Source organism: Anabas testudineus, chromosome 21 (assembly GCF_900324465.2).
Source record: "Anabas testudineus chromosome 21, fAnaTes1.2, whole genome shotgun sequence".
Lineage (NCBI taxonomy): Eukaryota > Metazoa > Chordata > Actinopteri > Anabantiformes > Anabantidae > Anabas > Anabas testudineus.
In genome coordinates, this window is record NC_046629.1 from 16,137,703 (window position 1) to 16,143,702 (window position 6,000).

A 6,000-nucleotide genomic window follows, 5' to 3' on the forward strand; every position below is an offset into this window, starting at 1 on the left:
TACAGCGCAATGTTGACGTGTTTTTGTAACATACAGTAAATTATGTGTCAGTGCTTTTTGTGTTTTGGTTTTTGACTTACTTTATAAAACCCGGAACATCTGAGAGAGCAATACTGTTATGCACCCCCTATCCAGAGCCCTCATTTTCTGTCTCAAGACTGACCCGTGTGTCTGTGTGAGAGTTTTATGTGTGCAAATGTAGATGGCCTTGTCTACTAATGTAAAATGATTTGTAGTGGAAACATTTATATTTTTATAATAAATATTCGCAAAATATTTTCAAAAAATGGATGATCATAGAACAGCGCATGTGTTTTTATTTTATCGTGCGATGATGTCACAGAGCAACAATTAATGTGGGCTTTTCTTTGTAAGGGTAAGCATATTCCCATATGGTTCAAAGACTATGCATTATGAATGACACATTCATAATGCAATAGTTTTTTTTTTACATTCCATAGATCAGTCTTTTGGCACACCTTGCCCTCTTCAAGATAGAAACCAGCAACCATCTGACTAACATATATACTGTACAGGACAGATGTTCCAAATCACAGTTCACAGGGCAGGCAACAGAAACAGAGAAGATGTCCAAAGAAAGTTCATTCACGGTCATTAATGGACCAGACTGGATCACCTCACATCCTAGACTCTAAGAATCATAAATACAAACAAGAGTAAACATGAGTGCTGTTGGAACACTTCCATCACACACAATAGAAATCATTTCTCATGACTCTGATTTTTTTTGGTTTTGTGTGCTTAAATAACTTGTTGCCACCTCCAGTCGTGTATATACTGAATTTTCTACATATCGGACATGCTCCCACATCTGTTAAGCAGTCCCCCAACGTAACCACCTCAGCCTCTGTTTCTAATCCCTTCAAACCTGCTGTGCCTTCTTGTTTCCACGTCCAATAAAGCATTTTGTTTCCAATCATGTATGGTTAGAGCCGATTTGTTGTATGATTTTAATGTGGAAGATCTGCTTTTTCTCCCCTTTTTTTTTTGCTGACTGTAGAAGATGAGATGTATCACAGAAGGGAAAGAGTGATGATCTCTGTGCTCAATGTTGAAAGGCTGACATTATCCAGATGTTCTCTGGCAGATGTGCACAGAGAGAAAACAGGACGTTGCCCTCCCCAAGTCAGGAAACAATCAAGACAGTGTGCTTGACAACTCCACCAGTTTGGTCATGCTCTTGTTGTTTTATTTATTTTTTCTATAAAATCTCTATTATTCTAAAACCACCAGGGTGATGGAAGATAAAGCCATAAAAAAAAAGAGATGCAACACAGGTATGCTGTTTGTGCGATGCCTGTGTCAGTTCGGTCCAATAATAACACCTTGAACAATGGTATATGATAATGCAATAACGCAGGAGCAGGTTAACCAACACCATTCATCATCCTGTGTAGCAGGGCGCTGTTGAAAAGCACTCCCCTAGCTGCCACTGATATAGAAATGGACATGGTTCCACTTGAGGGAAGATAAAAAGAAAACAAAGTCACAAAATTAAGTCCCCGACTTGAACTGGGGTAATATGCCACCATCAAAAATACAGCTGTGTCATAAGACGTTGCTCGTTTTATACAGATTTTCAACATAAGAACTTATTTGAGCTTTGAAGTTGTTGTTTTCAACTTGAACTTTAAATATCTAAGTCCATCTCTACACTGTTCTACTGATTAATACGTAAAATCAGCTTTTCTTTCAAAACCCAATTTGTGTTTAAACGTTTGTCTGGTAGCGTACATAAAGAAAGGAAAGTTGTTTATTTTATTTTTTTTATTTTTATAATTTAAATAGCAAACTAACACCTTTTTCCGTTTATTTTTTTTTAATTGAATGCCAATTATTCCCTCTATGGATTACATATGCTGGCCTGTGCATTTTCAACAGCAGGAAATATTTAACTGTACTGTAAGAATGAATCCAGCTCTATTAATCAGTTTCTGCTGTATTTTTCAGAGCTTGTTTAGTCACTCAAATGCAGCTGATGAAATGCACCTGAAAGAGCAGTTCCGTGGCCCACATCCCATCCTCCCTATGTAGAGAAGTCTCCTCCCTTTGAAGCCGGCTCAGTGGCCTCATCCCTCTATCTCCCTTTGCTTTCCTCTCTTCGCTTAGTAAAAAACTGGCCTCCAGCTGTGTGCAGCTGCTTTGCAGGGCCTGACGCCATGTTGTAAACTCGTAACGCTCCATTCAGCTCTGCCCCTGAGGCCTGCTGTGAGGATGTTATCCTCATAAGCTCACTTATAGGGTTCAGAGTTCACCGATAAAGGACCAGAATGTCATGTGTTAATTGCCTTTGTTACGCACCGTGTTTATTTTTTTTCTGCAAGAGAAGACTGCAGAATAAGAAAGGCTTTGACTCTCCAGTGTTGTACAGAATTGCAAGAACACACACATTGCATGGCCGTGCTGACAAAGAGAGGATGTTACATGTACACATGCGCTGCGGGGAGCACTAAGCTGTCACAGTTCTGTGTATACCACACACATGTGCACATGCACGCAGATAAAGATAGATGGTTGCTGGTTGTTAGCTTTGGTTGTCTGTGCTCTCTGTGGAACCAACACACACACACACTGGCTGTTTTCTCACCAAAGTAATGCATCCTGTGTGTGTGCGTGTGTGTGTGTGTGTGTGTGTGTGTGATATCACAGGTCCCAGGACTGCAGTGCTCAAACCGCTTCTGTCACTTTAACAAATGGTGCCATCACAGAGAAGAGCAGATATATCATCACAGTACAACTACGAGCACATTTGTTTATGAGTGGAGAGTAAAGGTTTGATCAGGATAGATGTCATGAGAGTTTGTCACAAGTTCTTCAGAAGTTTAAAATCCCCCTTTAGGATTTTTTTTGTTGTCTGTGCCCTTTTATTTTATAGTTTGAATGGTTGAAGAGACCAAGGGGGGTGGCTGGTATTCACAGTGTCATAATCCAGGAAGTCTTCATTTGTAATTGAGGATAAAACATATTGACTTTAGTGAAGAGAACAACCTTTATTAGCAGGACATGGTCAGTCACGTCACATTTCTTATACTGTGCTGTGAGTTTAATTACTTTTACATACAGAGCCTCCAGGGTGACACGTTCTCTTAAATATATAATGGCTTAAACACATTAGTAAAGTTTCGCATGTCATTTCTTGCTCTAAGGCATAAGAAGACAAACTTAATGCGTATACTGTGTTGTGTCGTTACTGTATATTCCATTCTAGTAAGTTCGTTTGGTTGCATTTTCTTCCGCCCATCTGTTATCTTTATTGCCTATGCTGTTAAAGATTGCAGAGGTGCTGGAGCCGATCCCAGCTGTCAGTGGGTGAGAGACGAGGTACACCCTGGACAGGTCACCGGTCTTATTGCAGGGGCCACAGTCTATCACAGGAGTCACCGATTTATCCAACGTGCAAATCTTTGGACTGTGGGAGGAAACCCACACAAGCATTTGGAAAACATCCAACAGAATGACTGTAATGATACCCAAAGAGGCCACACTCTTACCACCCTGTCTCTTAATGTTAATGGCTGAAGCGAGGCTATAGAGCTGCCTGTTCTGTCTGCTGTTGAGACCATTGTCCATACCGAGGAGAATTGATTTTCCATGATGGCTGATTGATGTGGAGGAGCCGCTGGCCCTCTGATGTCAGCATTCTGTCATCTCTCTTTGCTTTCTCTCTCTCTCTCTCTTTCACCCTCTGCATAATCTCTGTCATTCTCTCTTTGCCTTTTTCCTGTTTATCTTCAGTTTATTTCCTGCCCACTATGTTTGGTTCTCGTTTCACCTCTCTGTCGTCCTCCTCTGTTTCTCTCTAACTTCTCTTCTTTGCTCTTCTGCTTTATTGTTATCAACTGTTGATGAACACAGCATAGACTGAAATCAATTTACAGTCATCAACAGCTTAGTAGTATTAATTTAACAGATGTAAAGAGGCATCTATTGCTCCCTCTTCTTGCCCCCACCCCTTTTATAGCAGCAGGTACTGTAGGATGATTACACGATGAGATCACGTCTCTAAATAAGAGCCTGATTTCCACTGCCGCCACGCTCTTTGCATCATTCACATAAATGAATTTCGTACAGTTGAGTGTGATAATCTTTACTTTTCAACAACATGCCCTTTGTTTACTTCATATCCAGCTTTTACAGATTCGTGTCAAAGGAAGATGGAATTTTAGGATTAATCTGAATTTGTCAGCCAGTACACATAAACAAGAAAAACATCTATTGTGTGTGTTTGGATAGAAATGATTAATAACACTTGCATTATGATGTTTGTCAGCATTTGGTATTTCTTAATCTCTCTTTCTCTCTCTCTTTCTCTCTCTCTCTCTCTCTCTCTCTCTCTCTCTCTCTCTCTCTCTCTCTCTACATATATATATATATATATATATATATATATATATATATATATATATATATATATACTTGAAATTAAAGGCAACTGTGTTTTTATAACTATGTTTGGCAGCAATAACCACAAGCAAGCACTTCTTATAGCTGTGGATTACACCTTCTACTGAGGTTCAGCTTGCGGTCAGCCACCCTGACATTATCCTGCAGGCCACCTTGATAAATTTGGGGATTCATTTGCCCCTTTACAATGGCAAACAGTCTGGCTCCTGAGGCAGCAAAGCAGCCCCAATCATGATGCTTCTTCGACCATACATTACTGTTGGAATGACGTTTTCGTGCTGGTGCTTCTTACTCCATATACAATTAAAGTGGAATTTCATGGATTTCTGCATTACTTTGTAATAAAATGTGATCTAATCTTTATCTAAATAAAGAGTATTAACAAATATGATGTGTCTAAAATAATAGACAGACACACACACACACAAAAAAAAAAAAAAAAAATCTGATCTTGTACTTTCATGTTGAGAACAACCATTAAAAAACTAATAGTAGGTGAGGGTTAGGGTGGTGGAAGTGGAAAAAGTATTGCACTTCCTGTAGCTGTGGATGAGATCGTTCAGGAGGAATTTCAGCCCATTTTTTCTGCAGAACAGCTTTAGCTCTGTCATATTCTTTGGACGTCTCGTGTTTGGCTCTCTAAAAGTGGTTCCATAGCATGTCTATTGGTTTGAGGTCTGGGCTCTGACTTGGTCACACCATTTGTGTTGATTGTTTTTCTGAAGCTTTTCTGTTGTTGAACTTGGACTGGTTTTGGTGTTTAGGGTCATTGTCCTGTAGAATCACTGAACTTCTACAGAGTTTAGCTGACATAGGTTATCATGAAGAATTTCTTGAGACACTCAATCACTGCAAGCTGTCCAGGCCCTGATGCAACAAAGCAGGCCCAAATCATGATGTTTCCTTCACCATTATTGGGATGATGTTTTAATGGTGATCTGCAATGACATTTTTATGCCAGATGTAGTGCTGTGTGTTCTTTCCAAATAGTCAAATCGTAGTTTCATCACTCTACCAAACATCAAATCTCATTAATGAGTGTTTTTTGTTTTCAGGGGGGTCATTTTGACTGGCCGCCCAGTTCGTCTTCTTGCTGAAACCTCCTTTTGGCGAAGCATGGCTCACAAAAGCGTATTCTTCTTCTGCGGAACAAACTCAAAAAGCTTGAGTGTTTTTTGTCAGGTGAAGTAGCTCTAGTCCACACCTCCAAACTAACACCTGACTCCAATTAGCTTTTTTGTTGTTCATATACTTTTTCCACTAGCACCATGAGGTTTTTATGGTTGTTCTCAATAAAGATAAATTAATTATCTGATTTTGTGTGTGTGTGTGTGTGTGTTATTATTTTAGGCACATTAGATTTGTTAATACTCTTGACTTGGATTAAGATCAGATCAGATTTATGTCAAATTTATGCAGACATAAAAGGATCCAAAAGGATCACACAGTTTACTAAGTTTAAAGTAAAGAGTTATATTTCACCACTGTACAATTTCTGCTATTGTTTTATAAAAGTTGGATAGTTTTCTCCTAACTCAGCCACAGTCTGTCACATAAACTCAAAAGTCACTCACT